Source organism: Petaurus breviceps, unplaced genomic scaffold (assembly GCF_028583685.1).
Source record: "Petaurus breviceps papuanus isolate PSGF00001 unplaced genomic scaffold, PetGlider_PUasm1.0 91133, whole genome shotgun sequence".
Classification (NCBI taxonomy): Eukaryota; Metazoa; Chordata; class Mammalia; order Diprotodontia; family Petauridae; genus Petaurus; species Petaurus breviceps.
The window spans coordinates 99640441-99662550 of record NW_027187419.1 but is presented as its reverse complement, the minus strand read 5'-3'; the positions used below and the strand labels follow the sequence as shown (position 1 = coordinate 99662550).

The 22110-nt window shown below is 40.5% G+C and overlaps 1 long non-coding RNA gene across 1 annotated transcript in view; it reads left to right on the top strand.

Annotated features, from left to right (window-relative positions):
• Positions 1-10799, top strand: part of LOC138155102 (uncharacterized) — a 16452-nt gene extending 5653 nt beyond the window's left edge. Inside the window, exons 2-3 of the long non-coding RNA XR_011166761.1 lie at positions 4553-4682; positions 9886-10799. This is a non-coding gene — a long non-coding RNA (uncharacterized lncRNA). The remainder of the gene's footprint in view (positions 1-4552; positions 4683-9885) is intronic.
• The last annotated feature ends 11311 nt before the right edge of the window (positions 10800-22110 follow it).

Below are 22110 nucleotides of genomic sequence, written 5' to 3'. Positions count from 1 at the left end.
CCCCCTCTCTCTCTCTTTCCTTGCTCCCTATACGCCTCTTCACTTATTAGCAGAACAAGTAATGGAGGAATGGCTAGAAAGCCCACCAGAGAGGCACAGCCTTTCTATGACTTCTTGGATCTGTTCAGCTAGTATGATTCAGGGTTGGGCTTCCCCTAGGTTAACTAGACTCCTCTGTGTTTGAGGTAGCAGGGCTAATGGAGGGATGTGGGGAGGACCTGCAGGCCTGGAGCCGGCTCAGCTAGAAGCAGGGATACCTCTCCTGATTCCTAACTGCTAGTAAATACACTTGCTCCCTAAACTTACCTTACATTTATTATGTATAATATATATGTATTTGTATGTATACATGTGTATATATATATATATATATATATTTATGGATCTACATACACACAGCTATCTACTTTGCTAGAATGGTAGTTCCTTGAGTGCAGGGAATTGTTTGATTTTTGTCTTTATCTTTAGTGCTTAAGTACAGTTCCAGGCCCATAATGGGTGTTTGAATGATTGCTAGCTCTGAAATAACAGTCCCAATCTTCATAGCCAGATCAGAGCCTCAGCTCCCAGAACTCTGAAGCATGTTGCAGGTACCACTGATAGCAAATCTGTGTGGTGACTTATGGGACACTTATCTTTTGCTGAAGTAGCCTATATAGCCTACATGCATTTTTACCCCAAAGAATGGCAGAATGGAAAAATACTGCCAGTGCCCTTGTGACTTGTCTCTGGGAAGGTACATGAGATGAGGCCCCTCAGGGAGAGACAGAGGACTAGGAGAAACTGTGATGTCAGTGACATAATTTATTTTATCTCTGGAAAGGACCCAAAGTTGCTGAGGATAAACTGTACATTTCTGCCACACTGGGCATCATGGGTTTAGGCTTCCTGAATAAGTTTTGCAGCTCTCCTTTATCGTATTTTGTTATTTATTTATTATTATTTTTAATGTCCTTTTTGATGCTGAACTTTAACTACCATCAATAAATGCAAATATTTCAATATACAAAGAACAAGACTGATCTATGTAGATATGGATATATCTACATATTGCTTTCTCAGTGAGAAAGCAGTTGTATGGATGAGTTGCCTTCATGTAAAAAGCCCCAGTTGTGCAAAGGTCTGTTTCAGCTCTGAATGATGTCTTGTTGACCAAGGAGAGCAGCACTCTCTGCCACAGCTGCGTTCTCACATGTTTATAAAACACTGACTTTGGCAGTGATATTCATGGCATCCACAGCTACCAGTGGGGCATCATTCTTTCATTTTTTTTATGACCGTACAGCCCTTAGTGGGTAACAGAGAAGAGCAGTCTTCCTTGCTAACAGGAAAGCGATTACAGAGGAATGAACTTCAGTAACATTCCTTATACAAGTAGTGCAAGGTCATCCAGAATGTTTTTATGAAAGAGCCATTGGCTTGGTAGATTCTGTGTAATTTCTTCCTTTTATGGAGCCTTTTGGCCCTGTATTTTGTAAACAATTCCATAATTATTTCACTGTCTTAAAAACAAACAAACAAACCCTGAAGCTCCCTTTTGTAGGGTCTATGGAAAAAGAGATGTCAGAAGGAGTGAGTCCTAGGGAGACAAGAGCCTTCTGAAGCCGCTCCTTCACGTTCCAACTTATTTCAGATGATAGTTACTGTTTGCTGTGGGGGCTTTAGATTCTCCCTGACAAAGAATTGAAGGAATTGTGGGAATTGAGTGAACCACACTGACTCTATCTGTGACTCAATTCTGGAGCTACCTCAATTTCCTTTCTGTTCAATTATGGGGCTAGTCCAATTTCTGTCTTCTGAGCAAACTTTATTTAATTATGGGAATTGCAAGAAAACTTTATTGCATTGTTTGAATCCTGCGTGGCTGGGAAGCTGGACCACCTCTATCTGATGCTTATTGTTGTTCAGTTGCTTTAGTAATATCCAACTCTTCGTGACCCTGTTTGAGGTTTTCTTGGCAGAAATACTGGAGTGGTGTTCTGTTGCCTTTTCCAACTCATTTTAGAGATAAGGAAGATGAGGTAAACAGGGTTAAGTGACTTGCCCCAGGGTCACACAGCTACTAAGTGTCTCAGGCCGAATTTGAACTCAAATCTTCCTGAATCCAGGCCCAGCACTCTATCCCCTGTGCCCCCTAGCTGCTTCACCTGCTGCTTAGAGGCCCTTAACTAAGGACCTAGATTATGATGACCAGAAACCCAGTTAGACATGAAGATTGATACAAGTTTTCTCACACATATCTCAAGCAACCCATATACCTTATTTGAAAATTGGCCTCATACTAATCAATCTGTTACTGTTTTCTTCTTTTTCTGATTTTAGGGAATTGAATCTGTTTCCTCTCCCCCTCCCAACTCAGAAAACCCCTAAATTTTTCTCCAATTAGAAATCAGATTATTTGACCTTGTATCCTGGTTTATATCCTTTTTTTTTCTTTTAATGCATAAAATGGGGAGGTAGGTGGCACAGTGATAGAGTGCCAGGCTTGAAGTCAGAAAGACTTGTCTTCTTACGTTCAAATCTGGCCTCAGACACTTACTAGCTGTATGATTCTGGGCAAGTCACTTAACCCTGCTTACCTCAGTTTCCTTACCTGAAAAATGAACTGGAGAGTAAATGGTAAACCATTCTAGTATCTTTGCCAAGAAAACCCCAAATGAAGTCACAAAGAATCGGATACGACTGAAACAACTGAACAACAACAATGCATAAAAATCTGCCTCCTCCCCCATTCAGGGTCTGGTGCCAAATTGAAGAGGCCTGGTCCAATTTGTTATGCAGTTGGCATGGATTGCTTAATAAATCAATATGTTTGGAAACTCTAACCTTTGTTTGCTCAGATATTTCAGATTTTGCTTGTCACACACCTAGTGTATGATCTAACACAAACATACTGATTACATTTATCTGCGCTTCAGTATGTCAATGTCAAATGGCAAGTGGTAGACGAGAAACAGGTCCCAGGGACTATTGGATTTGAATGATATCCTGTTTGGGTGAAATCCCTCTCTCTACAGAGGAACTCCCCTTTCAGGGGTACAAAACTAAAACAAGTCTTTTTTTTTCCTTTTAAAAAATTATTTATTTTTAGTTTTCACATTCACTTCCATAAGGTTTGAGTTCTAAATTTTCTCTCCCTCCCTATGTTCACCCCTCCCCAAGATGGCATGCAATCTGATATAGGCTATACATGTACAACCATACTAAACATATTTCCACATCCATCATAAAGAAGAATTAGAAACAAAGGGTGGCTCAAACAAGTCTTAACAGTAGGGCTTCCCCACTTATGTCCCAGAGTAAACAACCTCTAAAGTCACAGACAGAATATGAGACTCCTGTTTCCCAGCACCTTACAGTCATATGACAGACATTCTAGATCATTCTAGAACAGGCAGGGCTCTGTGATTGGCACAGACTTGCCTGGACCATCCTTTGGTGCCATATTTTTCTAACCCTTGCTTCATCTTCTTTGATATTTTCCAAGTTTTTGAGCATTGGAAGATCCTAAGTCAATATCTGCTTCTCCTTTATTGGGAAATAAGTTTATGAACCAACTCTCATCTGTTTAAAACTTGTTTTGTAAGACAATTGTTGGCTTTTAGAATGTGGCACATGTTGGAATTTCTTTTGTGCAGGCTTTGGAAACTTTATTTTTTTACTGAATTCCAGAATTGAATTATTTGAAAAGCCCCATTTTCTTGGGTATCTTAATAGATGGTGCCTTCACTTGCACTGGGACAAGTGAGAAACTCTTCTTTTTGAGATGAATAAGGGGGAAACAAAAATCTTTTTCAAGCAACAGACAATAATATTCTATTGGGGAAGACTGTTCTGAAGGAAGGAGCCATAAATGGTTTGTTGAGAAGCAAACCGCTGTATCTTGTTTTCCTAAGATAAGTTTTCTGATGCTCATCCAGTTAAATTCTAGCTAAATTGTGTCTTGTGAGAAAATTTTTTCAATTGTGGGAATCAGGGGAAACCATTATTGCATTGTTTGAACCCAGTCCTGCATGGCTGGGAAACTGGACCACTTCCACCTTCTATTTAGAGACCCTTAACTAAGGGCCCTAGGTTATGCTAACCAGAAAGTCAAATCCAAAGATGGATGCAAGGAGTTTTCTCAAAATTGTACATCTCGACCAACCCACATGTCTTATCTGAAAACTGGCTCCATACTGATCAATCAGTTATTGTTTTCATGTTTCTTTGATTGTATACAGACACGGGGCGGGTGGGGGAGGGAGGGGAGAGTGGGACATCTCCTTTTCTGATTTCAGGAAATTGCTCCTGTTCACTCTCTCCTTCCCATTTCTTTCCTCTAATCTTTCCTCCAATTAGAAATCTGATTGTCTAATGTTGTAACCCAGTTAATACTTTCTTTTTAGTTAATTGGTTTTATTAGATTGTTTTTAATGTATAAAAATCTATCTCTCCTCTATAATCAGAGTCAAGCCTAAGTTGAGGAGGTCTGACTCCAGTTTGTTGGGCAATTGTCATTCATTGCTTAATAAATTGATATGCTCACAAGATCAAACCTTTGTTTCCTCAGTCATTTCATCTTTCAGCGGCCACAAAACCACTTCAGGATCTTTGCCAAGAAAACTCCAAATGGGGTCATGAAGAGTTATTGGACACAGCTGAAACCGACTGAATAGCAACAATCAGTAAACAGGAAAAGGGTAAGCAGGTCTTTACATGTCTTACATTAATGTAAAAAAATTAGAATGGGCTAAATAAATTCATTCTAGAAATCACGGCCAAATAGAATCCCAAGAAGTCGAAAGCCATAAATGCTGCATAATTGTCCCTTCCCCCAGTACCTTCAGCATACAAAGCAGAAACAGACCCATGTATCCCAGACATACTATTGTGTGCCCTGGATAGGTCTCATAAGCTCTGTAGTCCCATAAATAATAATAGCTCACATTTATATAAACTTTAAAGTCTGAAAAGTGCTTTCATCACAACAGCCTGTGGGGTAGGCACTGCACATATTATTATCTCCATTTTATGGATGAAGAAATTAAGGCTTTAAAACCCTGAATGATTTACCCAAGGCCGTAGAATTAATAAGTGCTTGCTGTAGGATTTGAATCCAGGGCTCTGAATTCCAGATGTCAACAAAAATCAACGAGCATTTACATAATACGGAACTGCCTTTATTATCCTCACTTTACCTATGGGGAGACTTAATAGAGATGTTAAATCATGTAGCTAAGTAAGTATTGGAGCTGAGATTCAAATCCAAGCCTCCTGATTCCAAAGTAAATGTTTTTTTTAATAGGTGGATGACACCAGTCTCATACTATTTCATAATTCTAATCACATTTTCCAAGAAAGTTAGGTAGATGATGAGGCCTTTACTTGCCTAAAGGACTTTTTAGGGACAAGGTTGTCTCTTGTAATTATCTGAATGTTGTCTTGGTGCCTTTCCTTTTAAGATCTGCTTGGTCAATTTGACTAGCAACTATGGAGGTGGAGGTATGTGGCACTTAGGAGTTAAATGCTTATGGGACTAATTATCACCATGAAGATGAAAGCTGCTAGATGGGATAGGGTCCGTAATTACTGAAGCTGTAACAGTTTGAGGCTCTTTTATTTTCCAGGCTATTTTCAGTGTTTTATGCCACAAAGAGAGATGGCTGCTTAAGAGCTCCATAAAACAACAAAGGGGCATGGATTGTATGCTGAGATTTGATATCTTTCTGGCAGATGGAGAGAAACCCATGTCACTACTCTCCTTTCCTCCCTTTCTCTTTCATAGGACAAATTAAATTGGATGGTCAAGAAAAGGTTAATAAAGAGATGTGATTTTTGTCAGGTGCTGTTGTCGGTGATCTCTTGGAAAGAAGAGTCCCTAGATGTGATGAGTTTGGAAGGTTTTCATAGTGTTTAGTAACACAGAAGCCAAAGGAAATTTAAGATTTTGGAGCTAGAAGGTACCGTAGAGACAATCTACTACAACTTCATTTTATAGATGAGGAGACTGAAACTCAAAGAGACTTACCCAGTAGAATGTGGTCTCCTTGAGCAAGAAATTGTTTTGTTTTTGTCTTTGTTTCTCCAGTATTTAACGCAAGATAATAAATGCTTATTGATTGATTATCCAAAATTACATTGGTAGTGGCAGAGCAGGATTTGAAGCCAAAGTTTCTCACTCCAAATCCAGTCCTCACTTCACTGCTCTGTACTGCTGCCTCAAGGTTTTCTTCCTGCTGTCCTCATGGCCACCTAGAAATCATCTTCCAAATTATAGCTTTGTTTTACTTTATTTATTTATTTATTTTTTACAAATTTTATTGATGACTTTTGGTTTTATGTCACATCTGCTTGCAAATATACACCCCCTTCCCTACTCAGCAAGTTTTCACTTGTAACAAAGATTTTTTTTTTAAATAAAGGAAAACCATTTGACTCTTTGACATCTGACAGCATATCCAACAGGAGCTCAACCTGAACCTAAGAATTATTTCCCCAAGACTAACAATATTTAATGGGGCAGATAGATATAATTCTAGCCCATACTCCTTCTCTGTGAGGAGAGGAGAGCAGCTAGCTCTGGCACCAATCTCTTGCTTCCCTCCTGGCAGGAATCAGAGTTCTCCTTGGAGAAGACACTAGAGTTGAAAGTTATATTGACTCAGTCACCCATTGTTTCAGCCCTGCTTTATCAACTCACGTAGGAGTCTCTGCTGGGGAAGGAGACACTTAGGCTGTAGCTTTTTGAAATACCTGCTCTTTGTCACATACCCATACTTGCAAATTGTCATGTTTTTGCTACCTTGAAGAGGCACTGAGATGCTGGGGCACACCTCTTCTGCTGAGGTGGATCTCTCTGGATTGTCTTAAAGTTACCTATAAAAGCTGTCTGCATCCTTGAAGCCATTGCTGATCTTCAGTGATCAGACTGTCAACATGTTGCTACCTTGATTCCTGCCAAGAGGGAATGATGGGGGAAGTCTTGGGGAAATAATTCTTAGGTTCACGCTGAGTTCCTTTCCTTACAACAGGCCTGCATACTTGTGGTCTGTGGGCCATAAGCAGCACATGGGCGGGCACGTCAATGGATTTCAGGCAACTAATAAAAAATGTAGAGGATGTTTTCCTCTACATTTTTTGCAGGCCACCTGAAATCCTTTGGCGGGACACAGGTTGTGCAGGCCTGCCTTTTAGCATAGGAATATTCCTCCAGATTCACGCAATATGGTTTCTTCAACCATTCTCCAGTTGACTGGCACATTTTATGTCCAACTTTTTGTTACTACAAATAATGTTGCCCCAAATATTTTTTGTAGATACCATTCCAAACCACATTCAGGTTTGACTTCATCAACTATTTAAAAACCATAGCTCATGCACCTCCATTTTCTATCTTCTGTAAAGGGGATATTTATTCAAAATAGAATGCAAGATATTTTATACAACAGAAGGTTAAATCAAGCAGAAAGCACTCTTACCACCCATTTCCTAAACACATCCTCTAACTCCTCCTGCTCAGGGTGGGGTATGAGTCCATGTGATCTTCAGCTCCCCAGGCTGGCTCATCAGCACAACAGGCAGGAGTTTAAGGCAGTGTCCATACAGCAGCTTTGGATGCAATGGATTTCTTGGTACAAAAACCAGATGATGACAAAAACGGAGATTGTGCCCTCACTGCCACCAGTGAGGTCTAAATGGAGTACCAGAAAGCCCAGCTCTGGAGAGAGATCCTTCTCAGCAACTAGGGGCTTGGGATGCTCTTTCCCTCTCTCCTCTACTTACACTTTTCTATATTTTCTTTCCCAAAAGAGTCTCTCACCTGGTGCATGACTGTTGCTTTCATTTAACTAGTCTCTGTTTGTATAATATCATTATGTTTCACCGAGGTGTTATCAATCAATCAACAAACATTAAGTATTTACTGTGTTCTAGGTACCTACCATCTAAAGTGCTGGGGATAGAAAGAAAGAAAGGCAAAAACAGTTCTTGCCCTAAGGATCTCACATTCTAAAGAAGGACACAACATGTAAATAGATACATACAAGGCATATTATTTCTGTTGTTCTTAATATTCCTAGCCAGTCACAGTCCACTTCAGTCTTTACCATTCCTGATATTCATATAGGACTGTGCCAATCTTTCGCCCTTCTCCTATTTTATCTCCTTTCCATTTTTTTATACACCTATTTTTAAAGACTCAGCTGGTCAATGAGCTCCATATGTATCCATATAGGTTTCTTTAGAAATCTATATTTTATTTCCCACTGGAGTCATTTGTGTTTGTCTTGTCAGAATTTCAGTTTTCCTAGATGTGGTTAGAAATAGAAACTGTGCTATGCTGATATCTTAGAATAATTAGAACAGCTATCCTAAAGAATCCTTTGTGTCTATCTTTAATAGCATAGAATAATCTTGAATAAGCAGATACTGTACTTCAACTATATTTAGGAAGTTTATAAAGGCTCATTATTCAAACAGAATTAAACAAAAAGGTAATTGAGACGAGGAGAAAGAAATAAATACCCCTGGATTGGCCTAAAACATGAAACAGAAGGGACAGGAGGAACTTGTCATCTAAAGAATTTATCTGCACTTTTATGCACTGAACTCAACCCATCACTTATTGGGAAGACCTAGATTTATGGAAATGTAATCTTTTTTTTTCTTTCTGTATTAACAATAATGTTAGTTATTCATCTTCCTTGAGGTATAGTCCTCGTAGTGGGATCTTTGGGTCAAAGTTTTAAAAACAATTTAGTTTTTTTTTTGCACAATTCCAAATTATTTCCTAGAATGATCGAATCAGTGGGCATCCTTTCCCAAAGCATTTTATTCATTTGCCCAGTTTTAGGCCCGTCATTCCACTTCTGAGATATCTGCGTGCCAGGCCACCTGCTTACCTGCTGGTACTTGCCTTCAGAAGTAAAGGTCACACTCCTGTGAACTTGGGCTCTGCCTGGTGAGCATTTCACCTTATCTTGTCCAGTCTCAGGTGTACCGTGCTAATTCCCAGTTATCTCCATACTATTTTCTGATTCTGGCTCTTTGAACAATAATAATCAAATCAAAACTACTGTTCCTGGCAAAGTCATTTCATTCAATTACCTTGTTACTCCAATCACCGTTCTCTCCTATTCCTCCCTGACCATTACTCCTCTCTAGGAGTATTAAAATGTAAGCTTCTTGAGAGCAGGGACTGTTTTGCTTATTTATTCTTGTATTCCCAGTGCCTGGCACAGAGTAAATACTTAACAAATGTTTTTTCATTCATTTATTCATTCATTAAAAACCCTGCCAATGATGAGCTTTTATCATCTTAAAGCTAATTCGATGAGTGTATGGTGATCTCTTAGGATTGTTTCAATTTGCATTGCTCTGATTATTAGGAATTTTGAACTTTTTTTTGAGATGGTTGTTTTTTCCAATTTTGAAAACTTTATAGAAACATTTTCCTTCCTCACCAATCTAACCCTGTGACTGAGTAAAATAGGCCTGAAAACAGCATCAGGCCCTGGGAAATGGAGCTAAACTTGTGACTGTTTCTCTGCACCTCCTTCCCCCTACTGTTCTTCTAAGTGTGAGCAAGGAGAATCCAGTCCAAGTCCATCAAAGACAGTATCAAAGGCAAACAGAATATTTTTGTACAGTGTCCACAGTCTTATTTCAGGCAGGAGTGGAAGGTTACAAACCGCAGGCTATGTGAGGGCAGGATGAATGCCAAGTTGTTGGTTTTGTTAGACTTGTGCAGAGATGGCAACAGAAAACTGTCTTCTACAGAAGGTGCCGGGCATTTAAAAATACATTTGGAAATATTCAGATAATACATTTAATGTTGAAGATATGTTAAGGTTTATTGTATTTTCATTTCTTTTTTTTTGGCTTATCATGAATTTTCAATGAGAGACGCTTCAGTCAAACACTCCAGCAGCTGCAGCAATGGAAAATACCTTTTCCTCTGACCATCAATTCTAGGAAAGATATAGCCCAACCATGAAACATTCTTCATTCCTGCCCTCTCCTGAGCAAAGCAAGCCAGGAAAATTCTCACAGTTCCAGGCCACTAAACAGAGTTCATCCAGACAGAAGACCCTGCAGAACTCTCTTCCCCAACTGCACAGAAGTGTGTGCCAACAGGCCATGGGAGAAATGACCGGCTGCTCTCTAGAGAAGTCTACCACCTGTTCTTCTGTGACCCAGAGATGAAAAGGAGAGAAATGTGGGAAGGCAGGGGAGACTTAGAAATGTCTCCTTTGTATAAGATGTTTCTTTTCCTATTCCGAACTTATTGGAATAAGGTAGAATGGTTCATTGTAAGGGACCATTTCCTAAAAATGCCGTTGAACTGGCACTCCAGGAATGCCCCCTTCTTACCTCCCCTTCTTGGGAATTCCTGGTTTTCTTCAAAATTAAGTAAGCTCAAGGGCCACTTTCTGCAAGAGGCCTTTCCTGGTTGCACCAGCAGCTAACATCTTCCCCTCCAAGTCTACCTTATATCTGTTTTGTATGTACCGATATATGGGATTGTTGTCTATTCCTCTTATTATATAAATTCCCTGAGGGCTAGGGCTGTTTTGGTCTTGTGTGCCCAAAAACAAGAATTTAATAAATGCCTGTTAATTAATGAAGCACCTACTATGTACACGGCACTGTGTTAGGCATTGGGAGATAACAAAGAAAAAATTGTAAAAGTCCCTGCCCTGCTTGTTAATTGATAAATTATTAATCACTATTTTCTCTCAAAACTTAACTTTTACATTATAGTTTGGGGTGGAGGAAATGGGTTTTTTTCCCCACCTAAATACAATTTAAAACATATTTTTAAAAGAAGGACTCAGTATTTGGGAATGAAAAAAGTTTTCTTTCAACTTCATTTTTATACTAAATGAAACATAATCAGCACAAAGAATATGGACTGGTCTTGTTGTTTAGTTGTGTCTGACTCTTTGTGACCCCATTTGGTATTTTCTTGGCAGAGTTACTGGAGTAGTTTGCCATTTCCTTCTCCAGCTCATTTTCCAGATGAGGAAACTGAGGCAAACAGTTAAATGACTTGCCCAGGGTCACACAGCTAGTAAGTGCCTGACTCCAGATTTGAACTCAGAAGATGAGTCTTCCTTGTCTCCAGGTCCAGCCTTCTATCATAATGTGCCACCTAGTTGCCCTTAACTGATTTTACTCTTATTTAAATTTTCATGTTTTTCAAGTAATTCCTTTTCCTAATCATCAGATTGTCCAGAATTCTCTCCTTTAACATTAGGTACTACAGATATCCCTTCTACATTGTGACTTTCCCCATCTTGGTTTTGGTATGTTGCAGGTCGGCTTAAGAAATTAAATGAGAATTTTGTGGAAGCCTCAGATAACACTCAAAGGCCAGCAGACAACACAGAAAGGGTTTAGAAACTCAGAGATGCATAAAATATGCGTATAGTATTATATAATATCAACCTACATTTTACAGTAAGGTATTGTAAATACCCCACAGAAGAAAAAGAAAAAAATCAGGCTTCTTCTTTGGCATGAAAGGAGGGCCAAAAAATTTTACATGGATTTTCCAGATCGTGGAGGCGCAACCCCCCTAATCCACCTTGATGTGGAAGGAATAAGTGTCTAGAGAAATCATTTTATAACCTTTATATTCTGATAACATGTGATTCAAAAAGTTAGTTTTGTGAAGAGAGTTTGTAGTTTTAAAATAGGACAATCTGTATCTAGAGTAAACTCAATTCTCTCCTGCAGAGATACAACCGGTTATGTAGTAGATAGTGTTGGGCCTGGAGTCAGGAAGAACTGAATTCAAAACTAGTCGTCTCAAACACATACTAGCTATGTGACCCCGGGCAAGTCATTTAACCTTTGTTTGCCTCAGTTTCCTGAGCTGTAAAATGGGATAATAATAGCACCTACCTCTCAGGGTTGTTGTGAGCATCCAAGGAGATATTTGTAAAGTGTTTAGCACAGTGCCTGGTGCACAGTAGATGTTTAATAAATGCTTCTTTCCTTTCTTCCTTCCTTTTGCTCAGACCATACTAGAGAACACATTATTTTAAAGTAAAGGCATTTAAGTAAACTATTAGTAAAATTAAGTTAATCAGTTTAGAGATTGAAGGACCCATAAAGGTTAGCTACTTTTCCTTTTCCTTTACAAATAAGGAAACTAAGGTTCATAAAGGGAAAGGGATTTGTCCAAGGTCACAGAGGTAGTAAATGGCAGTGCTGGGATTTGAACCTAAGACCTGTGACTTCACATATAGTTCTCCAGCACTGTACCACATTGCAAGAAACTCTCCCTCATTTCCACAGGGGCACACATTCCCACAGTTTCCCCAAGTTATTGATTGGAAAGGATGTGTATATAAATCAGAAAATGCATGCTTTTTGGAAGGGCAGTTGGGGTTAAGTGACTTGCCCAAGGTCACACACTAGTTTTTGTGTTAAGTATCTGAGGCTGGATCTGAACCCAGGTCCTTCTGACTCCAGGGCCGGTGCTCTATTCACTGAGCCACCTAGCCACCTCAAAACACATGCTTTTAAGGTTATGACCCTGTTGGAACATCTTTCCCCTGTCTGACAGGGGTACCTGCAGCTTCTGGGCAAAGATGCTGGAGTTATCCAGTGGGTTGCTTTCTCCAGCTGGTTTCTGGGTGATGTTTGCAATGCGGCTGATACTGCCATCTGCTGGCTCTCCACCGAACTGTGGACTGTTCTCTGCAGGGAGGGATTTACCACACTCATGATAGTAGCTCATTGCTACAAAGTTATTTGGGTTCTTTTGTGAGACATATCCATAGCCATTCCCAGTCAGAACCATCAAACAGTCAAATCTGTCTTTTGAATGGCTTTATATTCCTCTTTGGGAAGTGGCATGGGTCAAAGAAGACTTTTCTTGAAGTAGAAAGACCTGGGTTCAAATTCTGATTCTGGCATTGAATAATAGTGTGACCGTGAGCAAGTCACTTGACCCTCAGTGTTCCAGGAAACTTGTTAAGATATAAATTGAAGATAAGGTGCTGATCTGGCTGGTAGAAGAAGCTCCTTGCTGGGAACTTTGTAGATTGATGAAGTCATAGGTCTGATTTAAAAAAAAAGGTCCATGTAAGCCTGGGGAAAAGATAGGTGACTTATAACCTCTCTGCAGCCTTTCATACTGTTGACCACCCTTTTTTTCTTGAATACTCTCCTCCCTTGCCTTCAGTGACACCAGTCAGTCTTACTCTCCTGCTCAATGTCTAACCACTCCTTCTCTGTCTCTTTTGGCAGATCACCATAGATCTCCCACCCATTTAGTCTAGGTATCTCCAAAGCTCAGTCCTTTTCTCTCTTTACATTTTTTGCAATCTCATCAGCTCCCAGATGCTTTCAATTATCATCTCAATGCAGATGATTCCCAATTCTACATGTCCAGCCCTGATTAATATCCTGAACGTCAGCCCTGAATTCCCATCTGTCTCCTGCACTTCTCCACCTGGCTGTTTCATTAGTGTCTCCAACGCAACATGTCATAAAAGGGAACTCACATTTCCTATCAAACTCATCCTTCAAATTTCTCTTTTCCTGTTGTGCTCCCCACAACCCTTACTGTTTGTGGCCTCTTCCCTCTCCTTCAGTCCCCACATCCAAACACTTGCCAAGTCTCATCACGTCTACTCAGTCACATCCATCACGTGTGTCCCCGCTCTTCAGCCACCTCGCCACCAGTTAGTTCATGCCTTTATTGCTTTTGCCTGGATTACTGTAATAGTTTCCTAAATGGCATCCTTATTTTCAGTATATGACAACTACCTCAGTCATTCCACTCTCCACTCTCAATATCTCATCATAGGCTGGCCTTCACTATGCTTATTTGTGGCAAGGGTTTTGTTTTGTTTTGTTTTGTTTTTCTTTTCTTTTTTTTTCCAGGGGTGGGGGAGGGGAACGAGTGAGGAGATAAAATTGATTTTTGTCCACTGTTTCCACTTGGATCCTCTTCCTGCTCATTAACCTCTTCCTGATATAACTTTTTAGATGGAAAGTCTGAGTTCATAACCATGCCTATCTTACCAGTGTACTAGTATCAGGTGGATTTACTGATTACCCCTTTTATACCCCAAAGAACAATCAACCACGCATAGCTCTGAGTCTCTTTAGACTTGGGTATACAGGTATTTCCCTTTGTAATCAGTCATTAGTGGGAAATAGGTGCCTTGAAAGGGACACAGGAAATTGGTACACCATTCTACTTAAGTCCAGTGAACTGGATATTGCTCATTGTCTCTGGAGGAAAATAATCCCCATTCTGTGCATTCATAATGCTTCCCCTTTCCCTCCCACCATATATCTCCTCTGTCAACTCTTTCTTTGGTTTTGATCTCTTTTTGGTTCATGGTCTTCCTTTTTCTTTTTCAGGTATTTCTCCTGTTTTCTCTTATCTAAATCTATGATTCTGTGATCCTGGCTGAGCCCCAGTTTCTTGCATGTTCTCGTCCGACTCTTTGTGAGCCCATTTGAGGTTTTCTTGGCAGAAACACTAGAATGGTTTGCCAGTTCCTTCTCCAGCTCATTTTACAGATGAGGAAACTGAGGCAAACAAATTAAGTGATTTGCCCAAGGTCACAGAGCTAGGAAGTGTCTGAGGCTGGATTTGAAGTCAGGAAGAAGAGCTTTTCTGATTCCAAGCCCAGTGCTCTATCTATCCACTGTGCCATGTGGCTGCCCCAGAAATGTTTTTTGTTGAGTTGTTTCAGCAGTGCCCAGCTCCTTGGCGCCACCTAGCTGCTACACATTCTTAGCCATTCTCTTCTCTCTTCTGCCACTGCTGTTTGCAGCCGTTCCCTTTCTTTACCTACACTTCCTTCTGCAGCCTTTCCCTTTCAGCCCTGGGCTGACTAGCACCAGTCCCTTAGTAGTTAAGATATTAGAAGAAAACAAGACACTAAACAATAGGCCACTGAATAGATAACACAAAGCGATTTATTTAGCCATAGCAGAAGTATATTCTACTTGGCATTTAGGACACCCCAAGTTAATTCAGCTGATTGAAGGTCCCTTATTGGAGGTGCACATAATGACACACCAGGCAAGAATCAGGAAGCACCTGGAGGTCCTTGTGGCTCCTTTGTATTCGAGAGACCAAGAAATGGTGTCAATAGCCTAAATCTTTAGTCACTTGAACCAGGATAGAGTCTCCTAATGATAGTCTCAGTACCATTTAAGGAAAAATGAGCCCAACTTGCATGAGGAGTAGGATTGGGTTGTTGCTTCTACCATAAACCTGGAATTTTGTCTTCTCCCTATCTTTCTTTGATTCTTTTGCCTTCATTCTTTTACTCCTTCAATTTATATCCTTGAAGATTCACCCTCAAAACCTTTGACATACTGCTTCTGCCACAATCCTAGTCTTCACATTATTCCTAGGACTGAGGTCCCGTCCAAGGTCCTTGATATGATTCAGAAATATAACCTTCCTGAGCTCCCTGAATAGGACTGATAAGCTTCAGAATCATTCATTCCCAACCTCGAACATCATCTTGAGTCCTTACCATTTCCAGTGAACAGATCCAGTTTTTGATGTCACAAGGAAATAATAAAGGATATTTTGGTTCTACCCTTTTGATTCTAGTCTGGAAGAAGAATGTTAATGAAGTCTTCCTCTAAGTCAGAAGTGAAACTGAAAAAAATTACCTAAATGCCCTAATCATAAAAAATGGGGGTCTAAACAAACCCCAAATGATTGTGACCTGGGGATTTAAGACTTTGTTTTTACCCTTCCTGCCAATTTTCATTATGCTGGTCTCCCTCTAAAGATCAGGACTGGCAGACAGGATGGCCCTGAGGTCCACATGGAAATTGATTGCCCTCATGTTTCCTATAGTGCCCAAACTGGGGTGTCTGCCCATGCCAGGTGGTCACTAATTACATGAGCTCTGGGCAAGGCTTCCTTTGTACAACTTTCCTGTTGGCATTCTACATTTAATCTGCCCAGGCAAGTCTGCTGTCCTACAAGCTTCCAAATGAACAGATGAAGCCTTTAATCAGTTTCTCCATCTCCCTTCTACCTTGGTCAATCCCTCCAAGATACCCAAAGAGGGGTAGCTATCTTTATGGAAATGGTGGCAAACTTGTTAAAGTCCACTCATACTGATTTCATTTAAGCTTTGACTCTGGGTCTACTCATCATACCCCATTCCCCACTGTTTAGGTGTTCTCTTTTCCCATTCAAAGACTGCACAGGACCCAGAACTATAGTATTTAGATATGCCACATCTGACACTATTCTTTCATCCCTTTCCCCAGAGTACTAAAATAGCTTCAGAACCTATTAACACTAAATCTTGCTGACTGTCTTCACAGCTTCTGAGTCACTCTAATCTTCATGCTCTTTACCTCAAGGTTCATCACAGAACCAAACCTACACCTTCAAAGCTTGTCACTGGGATTCAGCCGCAAACTATTCACACTGACTCATTGCTTCCATGCAGTCCTGTTTTTCTCTTACATTTCTCTCATTCTCATGACAGGATTATACTAACTCATGTATTTGCTGCTTTGATCCTCTTCCTGCCTCTCATTTTCATGTAGTAGTCTCATTACATTTTCTGCAGGCACTCAAAAGGTACTCTATACTCCAGTGCCTATTTCGCTATTTTCTGTCATTAGGAAATATCCAAACCTTTCTTTTAGAGTCTGAGAGGGAATCAATAACTGTGGGCAGCTGTGAGCCATCTTTAACTTGGGCACATAACTGTTTCCCTTTTACTCTCTCTCAGCCCTCATAGATCTGCTAAAATGCCTGATGGCTTTTATGTCATGCCTTATCAGAAGCAAAAGGCAAAATTTTACAGCCTGGAGAGCTGGTTCATTTCAGGAAACCACAAGAATAGTTCATTGTAGAGACCATCATATTCACTATCATTGTGGGAGCCATCTTTTCACAGGCTACACTAACCCTCCTCCCATTTTGGCATGATGTTTACTTCTATAAGCCAATTATTTCAGGACACACAAACACAAAAATCTTGAAGGAGTGAGCTTCTTGCAGTCATTGTCACATTTGAGGTAAGGAAGTATTGCCTCTCATTATTGTCAGTGACAACCAGAAGAACCTAGAGCACCTCCAGACTGCTTGGCAGCTCAATCAATACCAGATCCCCTGGGAATTATTTTTCTTTTCTTTTTTTTTATTTTTGGAGGGCAATTGGGATTAAGTGACTTGCCCAAGGTCACAAGGCTAGTTTTTTGTGTTAAGTGTCTGAGGCCAGATTTGAACGCAGGTCCTCCTGACTCTAGGTCCAGTGCTCTATTCACTGCGCCACCTAGCCGCCCCTGGGAATTATTTTTCAATAGGCTCAACTTGGCCATAATCTACATGTCTGTATATCACAACCTACGGGCATGTTTGCTAGTGCTGAAGGTTGAACATCCAATGAATCAATTACATTGACAGACCCCTTTACAGACCATGAACTTTGCTGCCATCAGACGTCAACTGCAGCAATCAGAGTTAATTTGCCTGTAGCAGGCATGGGATGTCTGGAGCCCAATGTGGTAGGACCAGTCATTTCCTGATGTAGCGTCCCTAGCTTCGTTCCCTCATGCAACCTGATTGGCCCCAGCTTCCCTGGTCTAGGGACATAAAAGTTCCCAACATCATGTAGTGACTGCCCCTCAGATTTGATGGGTTCCCTTGAGCATATGAGTCCCTATACCCTGGTGACCAGATGAGTTTCCAGATGGAGACAAGCGGGGCCAAGTCCAGAGAAGCTAATATCCTTGCTATATTGGGCAAAGGAAGTTTCCTTCATTAAATATGTCTTTAAACATTAAAAGCACTTTCAAGTGCTTCATTTCATCTCAGCATCGAGCCTGAACTAAGAGTGGCTTTACATCCATGTCTACATTAGGTGCAGTCTTGGCAGGTTGGAATGTAAGATGCCCTCATGACTCGAATTGTAGTTGAGTTGGGGGAAGAACCCTGCAAACACTGAGGAGGAGGATGGTGGTCTAATTGAATGTCAGGATGCTGCCTGGCCTCTGTCACCAGAACCCTCCCAATTATGTTTAGGGAGTCGTCTCAGTGGGACAGATTAGACTCAGTGGGTGCCAGAGGGTCAAGAAAGAGCCAAGGCCAGCATTGGCTTAGTTGTCGTTGACTGTGCTCTAGAAAGCCTCAGGGAGGGGGAGGGGCTGCCAGCACAGTCAGAATGGAAGTAAATTGGGCTGGCACAATCAGCAGCTGGAGACAGAGCTTTTAGCTTTCAGGAACCATGCAATGAAAGCCGGGGGAGCCTAGAGAGAACTGGGGGTTAGTGCCATGCTCATGCTATGTTTCCTCTGTGTAATCAAGCAAGCAGGCATTTAATAAACAGCTACTGTATATCATGTACTGTTCTGAGTGCTGGGGATAGAGCCAGTGAAAATGCCAGAATCTGTAGATGATGAAGTGTCTTGTAAAAGAATATCAGAAGGTCAGTGTCATTGACAGGGAAGTATAGTGTAAGAATACTGGAAAGGTGGGAGGGAGCCTGGTTGTGAAGGACTGTGAATACCAAACAAAGGATTTTGCATTTTATTCTGGAGGAGATAGGAAATCACTGGAGTTTATTGAATGAGGCATGGCAGTAACTTGCTAAAGAGAAATTCTTCCTTAAGTGCAGGTGCCATGCCGGTTTAGAGGGTTGGTTTTGGTTCAGTTCTAAAACCAAGGCCCTCTTAGTTCAGGTTTGATATTGCGATAAAATGAGGCACTCACAAATCACTGAATATCTGTAGTAAGGTGACTGAGAGGTTATAAGCCTCTTGCATGCAACCTATCCCAGGATCTAAGTTACTACCAAGGCTCTCCTTGTTCTACCAACCCCTCAGTATTTCCTGATCCACCTGTGAAAACCTCCCCCTCCCTGAGACATATCAGAATGATGTAAAATCTTTGCTCCCTTAGAGGTTTCAACTCCTTTCTTCTACAGTGACTAAAATAGGAGTTAAATAAAGACTTTCCCTTACCCTCATCCAGTGACGCAGAATTTCCACTAAGTCAACTAAGGGCTCTTCTTTCTTCCAGGTAAATGCACACCCACCATAATTAAATAGCAACAGTTTCACCTCTCCCCTGCTAGTAGAAAGCAAGACGACTCCCCACAATACTGCCCTTTTGTCCCCTAACCCCTTTCTGGGAAGGTGTTCCCTTAACTATTCTAAGGGAAAGAAAGTCTGCCAGTTGAGGGGGTTCTGAGCTACTTCTCCATGGAGCCCTCCTAGGGGGCAAAGACCTTGAACCCAAAGCAACTCTGTGCTGGGGAAGAAGTAAGGAATAGCTGGAGAGGAACAGCCTATATCGGCTAACAGTCCTTTCTTATCAAATAAATCTTCCTAGAGATTGGATCCAAGAAATTGCTGGAAAAGGGAGCCCTTCCTCTCTCCAGGGTAGCACTGATTTATCACAGGCATGGCTTCTGGGAGGAAGGATGCCCTGACCCAGGCATCTAGATACATTTGGATGCAACTGTTCATGAGTAGGGGCAACTCTCTTACCTTGAGATGGGGCAGTTCTTTTTACCAGTTGGGTGATAGACCGAGAACACTTGGGTCAGGAAAAGCTGTCCTGTCCTTCTTGAGAGATCCTGTCCTGGACACAACGTGATATTACCACCTGAACGTGCAGATTGGCATCGGACCCACTCCCCAAACTTTGCTGCTCTTGTGACAGCTCCACCCTGGTTTTTAAATTTAAAAAAAATTTATTTTTTAGCATATGTCTCTAAGGCATGCTGACATGCTCCTTAAACAACTCTATTCAGTGGGAGGCATCAGCAAAATTCCTCCATTGGTTCTGACCCAAAAGTGGAAAGCCTTTGATTGATTAGTCCTGTGTTTTCTGGGCCCCGGACCATTTGGTCAAACCAAAGGCCACTGCCCAGGAATTTGTATAAATAAAGATCTCAGCCTTATTCCTCAAAAAAAAAGGAAAGCATATTTCTTCTACTTTTCCCCAGGGTCATGATTGGTTATGATTATAAAACATTCCAATTTATTTTCTCTTTAAATTTATGTAGGTGTAGTCATTAGATTGTTTAGGTTATTTTTTTCTGGTTGTTTACTTAACTCTGCATCAATTCATCATGTGAGCCTTTCTATGTTTTGTGTGTGTGTATAAATTCTTTCTATTTATTGTAATATTTCATTACATTTATATCCCACAATTGATAGACACTTACCTATTTTCAATTCTTCGTTACCACAAAAGTACTCTCATGAATATTTTGGTATAAACGGGACCTTTCTGTGTTTGATCTCTTTGGATTATGTGCTAGCAGTGGGCTCTTTGGGTCAAAGGATTTACAGTAGTCTTTTTTGTTTTGCATACCTCCAAATTGTTTTTTGCAATGTTTGGACCAATTTACAGCTTCACCAATGGTATGTTAGTATACCTGTTTTTCTAGAACTGTTTTTATATGGCCTATTTCTGCCTTTCATGTTCTTTACCAATATATTGGTGCAAGGTGAAATCTCTGAAATGTTTTAATTTCCACTTCTTTTATTGTTAGTGACAGAGCAGTCTTCCATGTGTTTATTACTAGTTTTCAATTCTTCTCTTAAAAACTCACAGTATCCTTTGACAATCTGTTAGAGAAAAGCTCATAGTTTTACATATTTGTATTAATTCAAAAAGGTTTTTTTTTTAAAGAAAAAGTAGAACAGACTGACAAGCCTAAAGAAACATAGTACTGTGTGTTCTTTCTAGTTTAGTGGTTGTGAAAAACTAATAACACACCAGGCACAATAGAGAGACTTTTGTGTGAAATAAAAGGGGAGTTTCTAGTTAAGCTTTTAAATGCTAACTTCTGTCTGTAGTCGTGTGAACTAGGGCACCAGCTGAATATGGCAATACATAGGCTAGAAGTGTTTCACATATAGATCTGGTATGGAAGATTTCAGAAAAGAACTGATGAAATAAGTACTCTGACTAAGACCAGAGACTGAGACCCAAGATTCCTTGACCTTGGATCAACCCATCCATTTGGGTTACTAGGGACAGAGTCAGGGACTGTACTTGTGATTTCATTGGTACAGAGAACTCCTAGGTCCCTGTCCTCAGTGAAGGAGCCCTACTAATACAGAGCAGCACAAACATAGCACAAAAGTATACCCTAACTTAAAAAGAACTCCACCCATTTGTTAATTAATTTCTGCAGCTATGACCCTTTGCCACCTGCTACTTTCACTATGTCTCCATTTCACTGCATTTCAAAAATAATTAAAGTTAACGAGCTGCTCTTTTTGATAGGGCCATGAAAACTTAATAGCTGTAATTACTATGAAGTGGCAAGTGTGGATAGTATCACTGGCAGATAAGCAGTATTTCCAAAATAAATCAAGGACCCCTACATTTGTTAATAGGAGTAGCCTACCTCTAAATGAAAATTATGAAATATTGATTTGAAAATGTGTTATGCTAGATGATAGAGGGTAGAAAAGTAGACTGTTGGACAGGTAATATCCAGAAAGACATTTCTATGTTTTATAAGTTAGAATCAAATCCTGCTCCATAAACTTCTAGCATTGTCCTAAGCCAGGGATGGGGAACCTGCAGCCTCGAGGTCACATGTGGCCCTCTAGGTCCTCAAGTGCATGCAGCCTTTGGACTGAATTCAAACTTCACAGAACTATTTTAGATTGAGTCAAAGGGCCATACTTGAGGACCTAGAGGACCACATGTGGCCTCGAGGCCACAGGTTCCTCACCCCTGGCCTAGGCAAAAGCTGATTGCCAAGCCTTTCATGACCAGTATAGTGGAAAGGATGCTGAATTTAGAATGAGAATACCTGGACTTGGATTCTGATTCTGTAAATAGCTGTGTGACCTTGGAGAAGTCATTTAAACCCTTTGGGGCTCAATTTCCTCATTTCTAACATGAGAGAGTTGGGTCAGTGGTGTCAAATAGAAACTGGGCGGGCCATTAAACTGTGCATAAAGATACCTGTGTATACATATTGACTTAGAAAACCACATATTAACATTATCTATGTTCTATTATATATACTTAAATTTAATCGATTAATTAATTTACTTTTAGTTTACAACATTCAGTTCCACAAGCTTTTAAGTTCCAAATTTTCTCCCTCCCCCTTTCCTCCCTCCTCCCCCTCATGGTGG